Source organism: Delphinapterus leucas, chromosome 13 (genome assembly GCF_059928025.1).
Source record: "Delphinapterus leucas isolate spDelLeu-1000000601 "Yukka" chromosome 13, BTC_Dleu_Yukka2, whole genome shotgun sequence".
Lineage (NCBI taxonomy): Eukaryota > Metazoa > Chordata > Mammalia > Artiodactyla > Monodontidae > Delphinapterus > Delphinapterus leucas.
In genome coordinates this window covers 33,325,069-33,344,965 of record NC_143141.1, presented here as the reverse complement: position 1 = coordinate 33,344,965, position 19,897 = coordinate 33,325,069, and positions in this window count along the sequence as shown.

The window sequence follows — 19,897 nt, the reverse complement described above, 5'->3', positions numbered from 1 at the left end:
AGACATGGTAGATATATATCCCAGTATACCAAAAATTAGAGCAAATGTAAATGGACTAAAAACTCTAATCAAAAGCTAAAGATTATAAAACCAAATTAAAACAACAGCAGCAGCAACAATAGCAACATGTTTCTTACAAGAGACAAGTTCAGAGCTTAAGTATAAAGACAAAGGAATATTGAAAGTAAAATGGTGTAAAATGATATACCATGCAAGTTACCTAAAATAAAGTTGTTGTAGCTATATGAATAATAGAAAAAAATAGGCAAAGAGGCTCTTTAAGGCAAAGAGCACTACCAGACACACATTTCATAATGATTAAAGTGTCAATATGGCACTAAGATATAACAATTCTAAATTTGTAAACATCCAATAATTAGCAACCAAATATGTAAGGCAAAAATTGACAAAACTAAAGTGAGAAATAAACAACTCCAACTGTAAGTTGGAAATTTTAACAGGCCTCTCTCAGTAACTCATGGAACAAGCAGATAAAAATCAATAAGGATTTAGAAAATTTGAATAACGTCATTAATAAACTTGGAGTCCACTGTACCAAAGAAATTCAGAATTCACATTTGGAATATTTTCCAAAACTGCTAGGCCATAAAGCAGGCCTCAACAAATTTCAAAAAATGGAATAAGACAGAGTATGTTCTGGATCATAGTGCAGTTAAGTTAAAAATCAATAACAAAAAGGTGGAAAAAAATATTGTGAAATTGAGTTATATGCATCTAAATAAGTGATAGATCAAAAAAGAAGTAACATTGAAAATTAGGGGAAAAAATTAACTGAATTTTTGTGGGATGCAGCTAAAATCGGGCTTCAAGGGATATTGATAATTTTAATGCACATATTAAAAAAGAAGAAAGGATGAAAATTAAAGGACTAAGTTACCATCTCAAGCACTTAAGAAAGAAAAAAAGATTAAGTACAAAAAAATTTTTTTTAAGAAATATCAAGATGAGAGTAGGGGGAGAGATAAATTAGGAGGTTGGTATTAACATATACACATTACTATATATAAAATAGATAACCAACAAGGAACTACTGTATAGCACAAGGAACTATACTCAATATTTTGTAATAACCTATAAGGGAAAAGAATCTGAAAAGGAATGTGTATATATATATATATATATATATATATACACACACACACACACACACACACACACACACACACGCACACATATATTATACACTGTGCTGTGTACCTGAAACTAAGATGATATTGTAACTCAACTATACTTCAACTTAAAAATAAAAAAGAAAGCAGAAATCAGTGAAAGAGAAAGAAATCATATGATAGAGAAAATAAACAAGTTTTTTCTTTCAAAAGTCTAATAAAAATTAATAAAACCTTAGCAAAACTTACTTGTAAAAAATTGAGGCACACAAATGACTAATTCAGTAATGAAAATGGTAGTTTATTACAACTTCTATAGGCATTAAAGAGCTAATGAGCTCATATTTTTAACAACTTTATGCCAAAAATATTTAATTTCAATTAAACAAACAACTTGCTAGATAAGAAACAGAACATCTGAATAGTACTGCATATATTTTAAACATTGAATCTGTAATTTGAAAACTTCCCACAAAGAAAGCTCTAGTCCAGAAGTTTTCACCAAACATTTAAGGAAGAATTAACCCAATGTTTTACAAACTATTCCAAAGAATGAAAAAAAAAAGGAATAAGCACTTCCCAAGTTGTTTTATGAAGATAGATGCAAAAAAATAAAGAAATTATAGCAAAGTGAATCCAGTGATATGTATAAAAAACCAAGGTGGGTTTGTTCCAAGAATGCAAGGTGAAAGGTTAGTTTAACATTCAAAAAACTCAAGCAATGTAATTCACTACATAAATTATAACTGATAAGAAAAATCAAATGATTATCTTGTAGATGTAGAAAAAATTATAAAGCTTAATATACATATTCATGATAAAATAAATAAATAAAAACTGTTAGTAACTAGGAGTAGAAGGAAACTTCCTTAATCTGATGAACAGTATCAACAAAAGGCTTACAGAAAACATCATACTTAATGATGAAATATTGAAAGCTTTCCCAATTGAGACCCGGAATAAGACAAAGATATCTGCTATTACTTCTATTTAATGTTTATTAATGATTTTAGTCAATGAATTAAGGCAAGAAAATAAAAATAAATTAAAAGATTTGAAAATTACAAAAGAAGAAATAAAATTGTCATTATTCACAGAGGACATGATTGTGCTCATAGAAAATCAGCAATAATTTGCAGGTAAACTATTACAATTAGTAATGGATTTAACAAAGTCTCTAAAAACAAAATTAATATAGGAAAACCCATTGTACCTCCATATACTAGCAGCATACAATTAAAGAGTAGAAATGACTATATGACACTACTTATGATTGATCAAATATCCAGGACTTAATCTAATAAAATAGGTATAAGACCTCTACAAGAAAAATAGAAATACCATTGAGAAAATTTTAAAAAATTTAAATAAATGAAAGTATATATCATGTCAACAATTAGAAAGCTCAATATTGTAAAATTATCAGTTGTCTCCAAATTATGTCCCCCCCACACAGAGACCTACATATACACAGTCATTGACTTAGACAAAGGTGACACTACCATGCAGTGGGGAAAGGATGGCTTTTCAGTAAATAATGTTGGGTAGCTGGAAATCCACATGGAAAATAAAAAGAGTCTTGACCTTTACCTAATATCATTGTCAAAATTTAAATTCCAGGTGGACCATAGATCTAAATGTGAAAGGTAAAATTATGAAATTTCTAGAGCAGTGGTTGGCATATATTTTCTATAGTTAGATGGTAAATACTCAATGCTTTGCAGGCTATATGGTCTCTGTTGCAGCTACTCAACTCTGTTATTGCAGCACAAAAGCAGTGACAGTCAATATGTTAATGCATATGCATAGCTGTGTTAAATAAAACTTTATTTTCAAAACTGGTGGTAGGCTTTAATTTGCCAACACCATCTTATGCATTGTCAACAAAAGCAATATTGCCCCCAGGGCGTTGAAAATAGTTCTCTGGGGGTGAAAAAAATCTTACTCTTTTTATGTATAAAATACAGATATACATAGAGTACATAAACAGATATATAGTATATTTATAGTATTAAAGTTGCACAGTGGAGGGGTGGGTAGTAATTAGGAAAAAAAATGTCAAAGAGATCTCCTTTGGAGGTGTGATATTTTAGTTATCTATCGCTGCAAAACAATATTACAATATAACAATATTTTAGTTATCTATCGCTACAAAACAATTATCAGTGGTTTAAAGCCGCATGTCTGTCAGTTTTTGTGAGCCAGGAGTCTGGGCATGGCTTAGATGGGTCCCCAAAGAGTGCAACTAAGGCATTGACCAGAACCGGTTCATCTGAAAATTTGCCTAGGGGAAGGATCCACATCCAAGCTCACAAGGTTATTGGCAGAACTCAGTTATTTGCAGGTTTTGGGCCTGAAGACTTCAATTTCTTCCTGGCTGTCATCTAGGGGATACTCTCCGTTCCTTGGGAAGCTTACAATATGGAAGCTTCTTCACAATCAGCAAAACAGAGTCCACTAGCAATCTTTGGTAACATAATGGTGGAAGTGACAGCCCATCACCTTTGCTGTTCTCTATTGGCTAGAAGCAAGTCACAGGTCCCTCCTGCACTCAAGGTGGGGGGATTACACAAGGGCACAAATACGGGGAGGTGGGGATTATAGGGACAACCTTAGAGTCTATTCATCACAGGGATGGAAAAAAAGGTTGAGAGACATTTTTCTAGAGGATAGCACAGGAGAATGTCTTCATGATATTGGGGTAGGCAAAGATTTCCTAAATAGCACAAAAAGCACTAAGTACAGTAGGGAAAAAAAAGATAAACCAGACTACATTAATATTAGAAACTTCTATTCATCCAAAAACACCATTAAGGGAAAGAAAAGACAAGCAGCCAAATGGGAGGAGACATTAAAATACAGATATCTGACAAAGAAGACAAAAACATTTTTCCAGAATATATACAGAGGTCTTGTAAATCATGAAAGACAGGTAAATGACTAGAGAGAAGAGCAATAGACTTGGATAGGCGTGTCCCCAAAACAGGATTATCTAAATGGTCAATAAACGTGAAAATGTGTGTGTATCATTAGTCATAAGGAAAATGTAAATTAAAAACACACCCAACAGGCTAAAGTTATAAAGATAAAAATGCTTGCAAAGATATAGAGGACCTAGAACTCTCAAACACTGCTGGGGTAGTGTGAATTCGTTAAGAATCGTTTTTGGCAGTGGTCTTTGGCAGTAGATCCTTGCCAGTATTTCCTAAAAGTGAACACATGGATATATCTATGGCCCAGTAATTCCACTGCTAGATATATATCAACAGGATATCGTGACGTACTGAAATGCTTATGGCAGCAACATTCATAATAGTTAAAGCTGGAAACAACCCAAATGTTCATCAACAATTGAACAGATAAATGTGCTGTATTTACATAATGGAAATCTTTATAGCAAAGAGAGTAAAAGATTTACTGCTTCATGCGACAGTATGGATCTCACAAAATAATATTGGGCAAGAGTATAGACTATGTGATTCACTTATATAAATTTCAAAAGTAAACAAAAATAATCTATGGTGATAAAAGTCAGAATAGTGATTCCCCTTGGAGGTGGAGGAGCTAGTGACTGGTAGGGGTCATGAGAGGACTTTTGGGAAGCTGGTGATGTTCTATTTTTTGATCTGGATGCTGGTTTTAAGGATTTGTTCATTGAGCTGCACACAAGGGTTTGTGTACTTTTCTGTGTACATGTTGTGCTTCTATAAAAAGTTTACTTAAAAATGATATTCATTGAATTACTAAAACCCAAATACAAAATCTAAATCACCAGTAGACAGAGAAACACAGATTAAAGTAATAATGAAATGTCACTTCATTCAACAACATCTATTTCTAGAGGACATGTGGAGGAAAAGGAACTCTAACATATTGCTGATGGCAATATGAAAAGTTACAGCTGTTATGAAAAGCAATCTATGAAATTAAACTATATATATACCCCTATAACCTAGTGCTCTTACTGCTGGGAATCTGACCATAGCATTAAGAGCACTAGTGTATATAAGGACATATATTCAAGGGCATTTATTGCAGCTTTGTTATTGTGGAAGAAAAACTGGAAGCAAAATTAATTCCTATAAATAGGGGAATAGCTGAGAAAATATGATTTGGCTATACCATGGAATATTATGCAGCTTTTTTTAAAAAATAGGATTAGAAATATACCTTTTGCCGTAGAAAGATTTACATGAGGTTTTATTGAGCAAGATGTAGAAAAGGGTAAATATATTTCCTCTTTATATTTGTATAAAAAATGACAGAGAAACAAAAAAGCTCTTATTATGTATATGACTGTGTGTATGTATATGCATATGTAAATCATCATATTAGCATAGAGAAAAATACAGATTACATACTAGTTCACTAACATGGATTAGAGTGCTATTATAGAGGGAGGGGGAAAGAGATGGGAAAGAGATGCCAAACAGAAAAGGGAAACAAAAGCAACACATTCATGCTTTTTTGTAACATTACCTGTGTATATGTACAAAGAAATTAAATAACTTTAAAAGACAAAGACCAAATAATAACTTTGTAGTCATTTTATGAAAGAATAAATGAATTAGTTCTTTTGCATCTTCCATGTTTCTAATAATTTCAGACATTAAAAAAAGCTTAATCCTGGGTTATGAACTCCAATATTTTCCTCTAAATATGACTGAACTGTTTATCTTCTTTTTTATTTTCATTTAATGTTTAATACATTTTTACTTAAAATGTTTGTCTTGAAAATGTTCAGTGTAATAATTAGGGCTTGCCCCACCTTTCCTTGCTTTATTTTTTTCATAGCACACATTGCCAAGTGAGAGCATACCATCTGCTCACTTACCTCCAGGCCTCCACACTGACTGGAATTTGCATGCTCTGAGGCAGGGCTTGGGTCTAGTGTCTACCACTGTGTCTCCAGTGTCTGGAGGAGTGTCTGGCAAACACTAGGTGCTCAATGAATGCTTGAGCAGATTTATTAATGAATGCCTTTTCTAGTTTGACTTCTCTGTACTTGAGTTCATTTCGTATGCTCAAGAATTTATTCAGCACATGTTTAAAGAGTGCTTACTATGCTAGAAATAGGAATAATCACTGACCTAGAAATAGGAACAAACAAGGGAAGAAGACATGGCCCATTCTCCCAAAGCAACAAACATTCCAACTGGAGAAGAGACCAGAAAAGTCAGTGACTACATAGAACAATATGACAGTGCTAAGCATGATGGACTAATGGAGTGCCGGGGAGGGGCACTTCACTCCTAATTCAGCCTAGTTGGTGGTGCAGGTATGCAGAAACTTCCAGAAAACAGTAATCCCATGAGAGAAGGCACCAAGCCTGGGAGGGAACAGCTCTGGGGGTAGAGAGCAGGGCCCGGTGGCTGGAGCCAGAATGCTCAAGGGAATACCACAGGGAACTTGGCTACAAGTAGCTGGACAGGAAGGCTGACAAGGAAGGGCTGGGAATAGTTTCTGGGTCAGCATGAAGCTCATTATCAAATCACCTCAATACAGGCATGGCTGACTGTCCACTGAGGGATCCAGGTAGAATTATGGCAAAGTTCTTGTTCTTTTGCCTCTGCCAAAGTTGAGCTTGAGAAGAATGGGTTGAGGCAGCTTGGTACTGACTCCTCCACACCCATTTCCAGCAGAGTTTTCTGGGTTAGCACTCTCCTTTGAATCATCTCTGGGCCTCAGCAAGTAGATTTTTGCTTAGGGAAGGTGAGATTCAAGGCCTTGAGATGCTACTGCAGGACCCAGGTCTGTTGGTTTTCAGCTGAAGAGAGCTTCTGAAGGCCCATTGGTACATCGGATTCCTAGGTCAGGGCTATTTTCTCATCTCTGAGTCAGTGATGAGCTGAGAGCACCTCTTCCCTGAGCAACAGTTCTATCTATATACCTTATATGAATTCTCCTGTCAATTAGTTGTAATGGCTTTTTACACTAATCCCCCTTTCCCAGCACTCCTGGGGTTAGTATCAATAGTTACTATGAATTGGGTTATTACTGTAGCTCATTAAATTTTCACAAGAATCCTATGAGGTAGTCAGTGTTATTATCCCCATTTCCCTGATGAAGAAACAGAAGGATAAGTAACTTGCACGAAGCCATGCAGCCAGAAGGTGACATGGTTGCATTCCCTGACATCCCAGGCTTTACAAGTTCAGGAAGCCACACATGCTATACTTCTCCTTAATCCCTGATTCATAGAACTCTAAGCTACTGTCCCTCCCCAGCTCTGCCTGGACTTCCTGGGGAATATTGGTGAGTTCTCCAAACGCCTCCTGAGTTCTTCCCACCTCCAGGCAGCATCTGGCTCTGGAACACTGCTTGTTCTTCTGAATGTTGCCTTTGTAGGCTCAAGGTCAGCTTCCCTCAAGATGCTCCTGCTCTCCTGGAACCAACTCTTCCCCAAGTATGAGAAGAACACTCCTGCCATTCCTCTGTTGATATAGAACCTAACACAGGCTGGCTGAGGGGTAGGCTATGACAGGCAGGATTGCTGCACAAAGGGTTTATACTGAATGTTAGTGATGGTTACCCTGAGTCAACAGGTCCAGGCCCCTTCACAGGGACCCACTACTGCCCTCCTCTTTCTCTCGATACTTGCCCGCCTCTCTCGGGTAGAGGTCAGCCTCCGTGCCTTGCCCGCATCTGCTACCTGTTACTAAGTCTACCCCAAAGGAAGTAGCCTTGAGCATGATGGCCCAACCCAAGATCCAACTGAGTCATATCCCAAGGCCTGCAGCCAGGAGGCAGTTTTCCCTCACTCAGTTCTCCGACCCACCTTCCAAGGTCTTATTTTTCAGTCCTGTGATTAACCTTTGACAAGGATGAATGACAATGAGAAATCAGCTTCCCTCAAGAAAAGCCCAACCCAACCCACAAGGATACGATCTTGCCCTTTGACCTATAAAAGATGTCTGAAATCAAAGTTACAAATCAAGACATTTCCCAGACTCCAACTTATTTAGTCTTGAAAAATACCATCTGTGAGCTATCAAAAGTCTAAGCCAACACTAAACCACTCCTTTCTTCTCTTCTCCAGCAACAAGTGTTGACCAGACTTGTACAGGCTTTCTGTCATCTTCAGAGTCTCCTCTAAAAAATGCCTCCTGAGAACAAGCAATACTATACCAAGAAAGACAGCCTAATCCAGTAGTTGTGAAAGAGGCATTTCTTTAAGTGTTTCTGCAGAAGTGCAACTCTAACCACCCCTCCCCACTTCCATCACTCTTGTTCAAGATAGCCTGTTAACATTGTTATGCACATACTAAGCTCTTTGGAAATCCATTCCCTTTGCTTTGCTTAATCACAGGGCTATTGCCCAATAATGAATCCAAGAACCCACCTCTAGCAACAAAGAAAATCACTTGAAGCTCTGACCCTCTTTACCAGGACTATGTAAACCCCAGGACCAATTCTCAGTTTGAGGATCAAGCTTTGAATGCCTTGGCCTTCTCTTCCCTCAAGGGAGGAAATCTCTGCAAGGAGGAAGTTTCCAAAGAGGATGATCTAAAAGTGATAGTTGCTAACATCCTGTGTGCTAGGCACCATACCAAGCGTGCCCCCTTGTTTTCCAACAAGAAGAGTGAAACTCAGAGAGGTTAAGTGGTTTGCCCAAGGTCCCATAGCTGATAATTTGGAGATCCAGTATTTGAACCTAATCAGTCTGGCTCCAGCCCCCTTAACTGCGACCTACAGGTAAGGAGTGAGAACCCAGGCGGGGGAGGGGAGTCACTGAAGATTCACTCCTCGTCCATAAGCAGACTGTGTGTACCATGACATTCTCCTGGTACAGACTGATAAATCCATGTCCCTCCATGGTTCTTATAGATAGCTCTGTGATGAGACCTCCATTTCCCTACTGTCAAGGGGAACTGCTGAATGTGGCTCCTTTGGTCCACTTCTCAACATTGCTATTTCTGCCAGATCTGGCTCATCCCCCAGGGCTGTAGATGCTCACTCCTGACAGCTAAGTGGGCCCTGCTGTCACTGCAGTTTCCCATCAACAATGTCTCTCTGGAGGCTGCAGGAGTAAGTTGAGGGAAGGAATTGGTCAGCCAGAAGGGGAGAAAGGAATTCAATCCAGCTCAGTGGACGTTGCCAGCTTGATTCATTTCCTTCTATTTTCCTTCCTCAACAGAGTCCTCTCTCATGCCCAAGGGGCTCTCCAAGGGCTCTCTTCTCCCCTTAGTCTACCAAACATCCTATTTGTTTTGGATACAGAGGTGCAGCCTGACAACTCTTTATGGTATTTTTTTTTTGTGGTATGCGGGCCTCTCACTGTTGTGGCCTCTCCCGTTGAGGAGCACAGGCTCCGGACGCGCAGGCTCAGTGGCCATGGCTCACGGGCCCAGCCGCTCCACAGCATGTGGGATCCTCCCGGACCGGGGCACGAACCCACGTCCCCTGCATCGGCAGGCAGACTCTCAACCACTGTGCCACCAGGGAAGCCCTATGGTATTTATTAATCAGGCCCATCAGCACTGTGTTTAGTAGACAATCCTTTGCATATGTGGTATTGGTTAAGTGTATAAGCTCCTTTATTTAGTATCTTTTACACAAGAGGTAACTTTAAATGAATTCATGTATTAGATGAATTAAGTCTCAGAACAACAAATATCATCGCAAATGTGATTATAGAACCATGGTTGATAATGTTTGAGAGTTCTTAGAAAACTAGAGATGACCACGAAACAGAAGACCAACAGGTGTTGAGTATCTTTCATGTAGGAAAGATAGATGGCATGTGGGAATTGCAGACTGATGACTGTGACGCCTCTTACCAGCAAAACACCAGAATGGAGCAATAAACAGATTCCGTACTCTAAATTGCTATGCATAAACATGGATTCTCAAGGAATGAATAGCTCACACAAAATAACCTCGTTGATTTCCACTTGGTTATTTGATTTATGAGTTAGACAGCAGTATGAGCATGGTTCCTCCTTGCTTTAGTGAGCCATTTGACAAAGCCTCTCTGGAAATTTTAGTATAGGAGATAAAGAAATGTGAGTTGGCTACTGATACATTAGGTAAATGTGTATCTGGCTAAACAACAATACCTAAAGGATGTTGATAAAATATTTTTAATCAGCAACTCAGACAAGAGTATTTATGACATGTTTATCAGATTTGCCAAGAATGCCAAACTGGGAGGAATAACTAATAATTAGATGATGAAACTGGGATTCCAAAGTTTCTGGATAGAGTGGAACTTAGACTAAAGCTAACACTAACAAAGTGAATGGAAGCAGTGAAAAGTTTTTCATTTAGGTAACAAAAAAGCAATAATATAAGCACAGGAAGAGTTGACATGAGTTAGCAGTAATTCCTTGTGTTAGATGGGCATGCTTTGGGCTGCATGTAACAAGAATACATGTTCAAGATGGATAAGATAATTTATCATCTCCTATAACAAAGAAACAGAGGAAAAGTATCTGCAGGTGTGAAAGTTTTACTTCTCTGAAAGCAAAGTGGTTCTCAACCAATGGGGGTGGGGGTGGGGGTGGGGGTACTTTCCCCCAGGGAATATCTGACAATGTCTGGAGACATTTTTGGTTGTCACAACTGGGGGGATGGTGTGTGCTACTGGTATTTAGTGGGGAGAGAGAGGCCAAGGATGTTGTTAAACATCCTACAAAGTATAGCCTCCACAACAAAGAATTATCTGGCATAAACGTCCATAGTCCTAAGAAACTCTGATTTAGAGTAATCTTCACCTGGGAGAGTTGAGGGATTGCCTTCCCAAAAGTCACATGAGAGAGGGGTGGATATGTGAACAAACCTGTGGTTTGTTAGGAAGGAAGAAGGGAAGAGATGAATATTGGGGAGTCTGCCATAAAGACTGTATACTCATATTAAAAATATCTATTGCTTTCATTGACTATGATCCAGGGTCATTGCTAGCCCATAGAAGGTCTCTGTATGAATTAGAAAAGGCACCCCCTTCCTCAGACACTTTACTGCCATCTGCTGGAAATTATTATAAGAAATATATAAATCTACAATCTGTTGTAAATAGAGCCCCCTAGAGTTGTGCAGTATGTAAACTCACTATACATTAGAGCATCCCTTCTGTGAGTCTGGTATGACCCAGCTATGTTAGATGGCAGTTGAAGGAGTAGCTTAGGACTTTACAAACAGGAGCTGTATGTCCCAAGTAAGGAAAGTAAAAAAATCTCACTGTATTCTGCATTAGACCATAGGTAGAATTCTTGGTTAAATTATAGGTTCCATAGTTTAAGTTAAAAAAGAAAAAGACCAAAAGAAGTTGGACAGGCGGAAGAAGAGTCAATAAGTCATAATATATGAAAAATGGTTTAAAAAAATAGGAACTGGAGACAAAGAGCCTGAAGAAGAAAACACGAGAAGTGAACTGGAGAGTGCTCTACAGTTACTTAAAGGGCATTAAAGAGAGAGAGATCAGGCTAAATCTGTGCTTCTCCAAAGGACAAAACTGAATCCAATGAGTGGAACCACAGAATCATGAGATCTTAAGGCTTGATGTTCAATTAATCAACTTCCACAAATAACATCTACATTCCTTCTACACTGCTTCCCAGCAGTCATCCCACCAGGGCACCTTCAGTCAATCCTAAAGATTTTGTTCATTACACTGAACTCTGTCTCCTTTGACTCCCATCCATCATTCCCAGTCTCCTCAGCTGCTCTCTGATGACAAGTAGGTTTCAGAGAGTCAGATTTGCTTTACCTAGGGAAGTATGCTTTTACCAGGGTTTCCACTCAAGGTCTATCAAATAGAAGATGGACAAGCATTTGTCAGGATCAGATTCCTTATCTTCAAAAAAACATGTTAAATCTAGATCTCCAAGTTCTATCCTAGCATCCAAGTGGATTATGGTCTCTGGGTTACAGAATTAGGCATATGACGTTCAACTACGTTGCTGCCAGGTTTTCCCTCCCAATTCCTCACCTTTCTTGTACACATTTGCACAATTTGGCACTTGAATTGACCATAATTAATTTAATTGGTCCCCAATTGATGAACCTTCAGGTTGTTTCCAATTTTTCATTATTTCAAACCATACATATAAACATCCTTACATATAACTTTTTAGTTCTCAGAAATGGAATTGCTGACTAAAAGGGACAGACACTGCAAACTTAGTCTCCTTAACAATTCGCATCAATACTCTTAGTCCTTCCTGTCAAGCTGATAAATTTTAATTTGAATTTCTTTGAGCATCTTCTCTCATATTTATTGATTTCTATGAATTGCTTTTCATAATCCGTCCCCTTTTTTTCTGAGTTATCAATATTTTTAAAAAATTCTTTATGTATTGTGATTATTAATGATTTTTTTCTGGTATATATATTACAAATGTTATTTCCAGTTTTGCATTTGTCTTTTAAAGTCTATTTAGGTCTTTCACTGGACATAAAAGTTTAATAAAATCTGACATTGCTTCATTTTATAACTTTTAGGTTTTAAGTTATGCTTAGAGAGGTGTTACAAATGGAAAGATTATGCAAGTACTCTCCAATATTTTAATGGTAAGATGCTTTACATTTAATTACTTAATAAAATTTATTTTTGTGTATGGTGTCAAGAAGCTATAGACACCATATTTTTTTCAAATGAATATCTACATATTCTGACACCATTTATTTAAAAGATTCTGCCTCTATTAATATGATTGCAACCTTTTGTGTACTTCACATACTTAGTTCTTTTTATATGTGTATGTACATCCATCTATTTTTACACTCTTTATTCTCTTCGATTAATCGTTTTCTTGTTCTGTATCTCTGTCATACAACTTTTATTACTGTATTTTATAGTACTTTCTGATAGCTCATAAAACAAACTCTCTCTCTCTTTATTTATTGTTTTTACAAAACTACAATTGATTTGCCATGTTCAAATGTTAAAATCGCATTGGGTTTTTTATTGGAATTAAATTAAATTAACAGAGCAATTTGGGAAGAATTGACATTTTTACACAATTAAATCTACCCATCCAAAAACTTATTGTGTCTCTCCATTTATTAATTCAAATATTCTTCTATATCCTTTTTAAAAAGTATATAATTTGTTTCATATACATCATATACATTTCTTATTAAAGTTGTTACTAGATATTTTGTAGTTAAGCATGCTCTTTGAATGAGTTGTTTGGTTCCTTTTTAACATTTTATTTTCTAACAGGTTGTTGTTGGTATTCAGGAAGCCCACCTGGCTTACAAGGAGTTTTCATCAAGACCAGAATTTAACTTTAGCCACATAACATTCTGCCATCTATTGAGATCATCATGATTTTTTTCCTTAATCTATTAACATAAATTAATGAATTGCTTAACATTGAATCAGCCTTGAATGTCTGGAATAATTAAGCTTGGTATTTTTCTCTTTTAAAAGTTGTATTGATATATTGAAAGTTCCAGTGATTTATTTAGGATTTTTATACTTCCATAAATTGGTTCATATTTTAGTGCTCTCTTTGTCAGATTTTAGCATTAGGGTTAAATGAGTCTCATAAAATTGTTCTGGAAGGGCTTTATCTCTAAGTATAGATAAGAAATATTTGCCCTTTGGAGATCTGATAGAACTCACGTGTAAAACCATCTGGCCTGAGGCTACATATTTTATTACCTTTACACTTTCTTCTGTGCTTATTGATATTTTTAGGCCTTCTGTCTTCTCTTGAACTAATTTTGCTATTTACATTTGTCATGAAAAGTGCCCATTTCATCTAGAATTTCAACTTTACAGACATAAATCTATATGACACTAACTTTAAAAAGTTTTTCCTCCATATATGTAATTATATCCACTTTCTTATTTATAAAATTGTGTATTTGTATTCTTTTTCACCCTTTCCTTTTTTATCTTGCCTGTCCTGAAAGAGTTTTTTTCTATTTTATAAAACTTTTCAAAGAAATTCCTCATGAATAGTAACCACATCTGCAGTGTTCATCTCAGGATCCCCAGGGGTTTTGTGCAGTACCTGGCACAACTTTGGCACACAATAAATATTTACTGACAAGGTAAATCAATAGAGTTTTGTTTTGGCTTTCTATATAAATTCTTTTTTTCTTTTCTTTCTAATGTTTCAATTTCTTCCTTCTACTTTCTTTTGATGTTTTGTTGTTTCTTTTCTAGTTTCTGAAACAAAACTCTCAAGCACTCCCTTTCAATGTTTTATTTTTAATAAAATAATTAAGGTAATGAATTCTACTGTGAGTGCAGCTTTGGCTTCACCTCGTAAGTTTTGATATATTATTTTCTTTGTTATTAAATTTTCAATAGAAAATAATTTTAAAATTGTTTCTAAGTGATTCCATTTTTAGAAAACTTTTTGGTTTTTAACAGTTATTCCTAGTTTTATTGCACTGTGGTCAGTTTTGGAAATTTATTGAGAATTTTTTAATGTACTTATACATGGTTAATTTTTGTAAATGATTCACAGGTATTTGAAAAGATGTATCTCTATATATTGGGTATAAAGTTCTATTAAATACATTAAATCAAATTAACTGTGTTATCTAAATCCTTTTGAACGTCTGTCCAATTCTGACAGAGATGTACTGGTACCTCCCACTATGGCTATGATTTCATTAAATTCTTGCATTTCTAGCAGTTTATACCTTTCTATACTTAGCTTTCAAAGCACAAAGTTCCATTAATATTGGATATTTTCATTGATTATACTTTTTTAAAATAAATTTATTTATTTATTTTTGGCTGCATTGGGTCTTCATTGCTGCGCGCAGGCTTTTCTCTAGTTGCGTCGAGTGGGGGCTACTCTTTGTTGCAGTGTGCAGGCTTCTCATTGAGGTGGCTTCTCTTGTTGAGGAGCACAGGCTCTAGGCACGCAAGCTTCAGTAGTTGTGGCTCAAAGGCTCTAGAGCGCAGGCTCAGTAGCTGTGGTGCATGGGCTTAGTTGCTCCACAGCATGTGGAATCTTCCTGGACCAGGGCTCAAACCCTTGTCCCCTGCATTTGCAGGCAGATTCTTAACCACTGCACCACCAGGGAAGTCCTATACCTTTTATAAATGTAAGTTATTCCATTTTTTCCAATCTAATTTTTTGCCCTGAATTCTATTTACTCTGATACTGATATTGCCATCCCTGCTTCCAATCCTTTTCCTAATTCCCTCTCTCTCTTTCTCCCTTTCTGGTGCACATTCATTTCCCAATATATCTTTATCCACATCGTTATTTTTCACATTTTATATCAGTTTGGTTTACATGTTTCTCTTATAGACAGCACAATACTGGATTTGGCTCTTACAACCAATCTAAGATTTTTTTTTCTGTAAATAGAGAATTTAACTTAGTTACATTTATTGTCATTTTTATGTTTGATCTGATTCCTGATATTTTACCTTCTAGTTTGTATTTATTAATAAGTTCTATTTTCCTTTCTTAAGTTTTACTGTATAAATTTTTGGTTCTTTTTATTCTGCAGTAGTTTCAAAGTCCTACATCCTATTACTATCTTATGATGTGTTATCTCTAATTTTTAACAAATAAATCTGAATAAAATATGCACCTTAATAAACAGTGTCTCAAAAAACAAAATGAAAATTTGAATATGCTTTTTTAAATTTCTTTCCTGTGTCTCCCTACTTCCCAGATTTTTACACTTATGTTTTTCTCCTTCTTATAATCCTTCCATAATACTTGCATTAAATTTCCAAATCTCATTACTAACACATTCATTTGGATTAAACTATTTCTTATATCCTGGATCTTCCTTCGCCTGGATTTATTTTTCTCTGATTCATTTTCTGTTTTGTTTCTCCTCAACCCCTCTGCCTTGCTCTTCCAGAAAGGGCATGCAGGTATTTTGACTTCTCTGTTCTAGAAATGCTTTTCTTTGTCTCTCACCTATGAACATCAGTTGGGCTGGTATAGATTTCCAGGTCACCATCATTTCGTCTAGTAAAGGTAGGTGAGTGATGGCTGCCAGGCTTCAGAGGTGGGGTCTGCCTGGGGTGGGGACTGACTTGGACCACAATGGTTTCCTTTCAGGCTGGGTGGGCAAAGAGCAGAGCAGCAGGCCACAGTTCTCAGTAAAAGGCTCATGGCCGTAACAGCTCCCCACCTCATCCTCAAGTGGTATGTAGCCTGGGGGCTATAGAGTGCCTTGGCCAACAGCTGGGATGAAGAGCTCTGGGCAGCCCTGGAAGACCATTAGGTTTTTGCTGATAGCTTCCTGGCCTCCTACTGAGAGAACTTCAGGGCACATGTGTCTTTAGCAAAGACAATGATGTCAACAGGAAGAAGGAAAGGAGTTGCCACTGTGGGTGCTTTAGGGGATTTCACCATCTTTCAGATTCCTTTCAATTCTCCATATTTGTGGTACGGCTCAGAGTTTGTGGTACTGTGGCCCTGCCACACCCACTTTATTCTTCAGTCCACACTGAGACATGGTAAGGAAAACATGTAAAATGAATCCACCACTCTCACCATGGAGAAGTGACCCAGTTTCCAGTCATGTCCTTTCAATTTGCCAGCAAGACTGTCCTGCCACACACCCCTGTTTGCTGACCCTGTTGCTGCAAGCACTGGGTCCTTCAAAGTTTTGTAGGGAAGGCCACTCCTCTCACTTTCAGGGGCAATTTCTTCACCTATAATGCATGCTCACCTGTGTGCTGATTAGCTGTCCCTCCAACCTGACACGATCTGCTTCATTTCTTCCAGAAATTTCTATAAATGTCTTCTCTTTTCATAGCAGCCTCCTCTGTTTATCAGTGCTGCTATGGACTTTTCCTAACTCTTGCTCTTATTGGTCACCATCTCCCAATGGTCTCTCATTGGTCATTTCAGTGCCTCTTTGGGAGGTTAGAAGTGCCATCCTGGAGCTGCTTCATGGTGGTCCAGAAGGAGTACAGCACTCAGAGGGAGCTAGGGAGTGGGCACCGTGCTGGGAGACCAGGATGTACAAAGGTAAGCCGTATGAAAGTTCATGGCCCGTTAGGGGGAGACAGGAATAGCTGGACCATTGGCATCATTGGCCGGTTGGACAGGTGTGGCCTGAATCAGGGTTGGGAGATACTGGTTGGCAGAAGCCAGATCCCGAAGAGCTGGCATATGATGCCAAAGAGTTTGAACTTTGCTCTGCAGACTCTGGGAGTTGTAGAAAAGGAAGTGAGGTAATTCGGTTTTGTGTTTTAGAAACATCACTGTGATGACAAGGTGGAGGAGGTTGGATGGATGCTAAGAAGCAAGAGGTGGGGAGGAAACAACTGCACCAAAGGAAGGGAAGCAGGAGCTTCTGAGCACCTGAACTAGGACAGTGGCCCCAGACACTGACAGCGTGAGATGGATTCCAGAGATAATAGGGAACTATAATCACTCGAACCTGGAGACCTATTGGATATGGGGGTAAGGCAGAGGGTAGAGTCAGGGATGACTCAGAGATTTCTGGTTTGGGCAACTCAGAGGATTATGTTTCTATTCATCAAGATAGAGAATACAAGAGGAGAAGCCGGTTTGGGGGGAAGTTAATGAGTTCATCCTTGAAATTACTGCTTTTAAGTTGCCTGTAGAGTGACAATAGGTTGGGCCAACCGTTGGGTCTGGAGCCCAAGAAAGAAGATGTATCTGGGAGTCATTAGAGTGTGTGATAGTTAATGGCAACATGGATGGGATTGTCCTGGGAATATGCAGAGTGAGGAAGGCTGGCTTCATGGGTGTGTGACCACACAGAGCCCTGTGCTCAGAAGGGCCCCATGCTTGGTTTAATGCTCTGCTGTCGCCATATTGGGTTCCTTAATTTTCAAAGTAGGTGCTCCACATTTTCATTTTGCACTGGGCCCTGCAAATTATGTAGCAATTTTTGCAGGTAAGAAGGACAAAGACAAAATGTTCTGAAGCACCAAGCTGAAAGGGGTGGGTGGTACAAGAGAAGCCTGTGACAGGTGGGAGGAGATACAGGAGAGGTGGAAGCAAAAGAAGCGAGGACTCCGGAGTGACCGTCACGCGGAGGAGCTCTTAACGACCTGTGAGGGGCTGGGAGCAGCAGCTGGCTCACACTGTTTGAGAATGAAAAGGACGAGGACATGTAGACAAAGAAAGTAGACAATACAGATTTCTAGTTTGGTGATAGTGTGGAGAAAGATCCAGAATCAGAACACTTTTTACCTCTTCTCTTGCTGCTATTGTAGTTCAAACGCTCATCAGCTCTTGCCTGGGCTGCCGTGTTCTCCTAACTCCTCTCCCTGCTTCATCCTTGCCCTGATTGTCACAGTAGCTGTGCTGAAACTTAAGTCAGAACATGCCACACTTTTACTCAAACCCATCAAAGTCTCCTCCTCTCAGAAGATCATCAAGTCTTTATTGTGGCCTGGGGTCAAGGACTTGCTGCTCATCTCCTGCCACACTCCTCACTGGTCAGCTCCGGGCACACCAGCCTTCTTGAGTCCCTTCAACATTCTCAGCTTGCCACCAAGCTTTGCGCTATCCAGTCCCTCAGCCTGGGATGCTCTTCCACCATGGACACCCCGAGTACCTCCGTCTCTTCCCTGAGCTCGGCTCAAAAATCTCCTCTCACACATATACACTACCAAAAGTAAAATAGATAGCTAGTGGGAAGCAGCCGCATAGCACAGGGAGATCAGCTCAGTGTTTTGTGATCACCTAGAGGGGTGGGATAGGGAGGGCGGGAGGGAGGGAGATGCAAGAGGGAAGAGATATGGGGACATATGTACATGTATAGCTGATTCACTTTGTTGTAAAGCAGAAACTGACACACCATTGTAAAGCAATTATACTCTAATAAAGATGTTTAAAAAAAAGAATCTCCTCTCAGTGAGATCGCCCCTCGCCAGGCTGTCTGTCCCCTAGTCCCCCTGCCCTGCTTTATCTTCATCACAGTCCTTAGCGTCACCTGATTTTGTGTTGTTATTTTTTCACTTTTTTCTCTCCATCCCTTGGAAAGTAGATGCTGAGCTTCTTTCACAGTTGATCTGTTTGGCCAGCCTTGTGGAAGAATGGCGGCCCTGGGGACAGCTGGAGCTTTATGGACCTGACTTCCCAAATCAGAAATTAAGGTATGTTGTCTAGTGATGGGGAATATTCATTTGTTTGTTTGTCTGTTTGTGTATATACCTCTTTGTTTCACAAAAGGATTTAAGGCAGCTTATAAAGATGCATAAAATTCAGTGAGATGACATAAATTAGAAGCAGGTGAGAAAGAAAAAAATGAAAAAGCAAGGGTAAAGCCATAAAATGGAGCCAAGGATGGGACTAATACAAAATAAACATACCATAAACTTTGATCCATTTGCTAGGGGTGGGCCACAAATTTGGCTCTAAAACTTCTAACAGCCAGTGCCAGGATGAAACACGATCAGCTGTACAATTCCCGGGATCCTCAAGATTAAAGCAAACTACTTGCCTAGGAGAAACACCAGCATTCCTGATGTCCCAGAGAACAGAAAGAAATGTCTCCTTAATCTCTCCTCTCTGCCCCCAGCGCACACACACACACACACACACACACACACACACACACACAAGAGGACAGCGGATAAGACAGCAGGCAAAGCACTCAGAGGCATCTTTGCAGCAGGCACGGCTGTCAGCTTTGTTTCTTACATTCATCAACGGGGCATAGCAGAGTCTGCCTAATGTGAAATGCAGTTAGTTGAGGGGCTAGGGATGTGGGGTTCGGTACAGCTACACGAGTTCCTGATGATCTGAATTTGTCCAGCAGTAGATGTCAGAGCAAATGATGGAGGGTGTTGTCTGCAGATCCCTAAAATGCTTTTGAAGGAAAGTGTCTCTGGGCCAGATTCA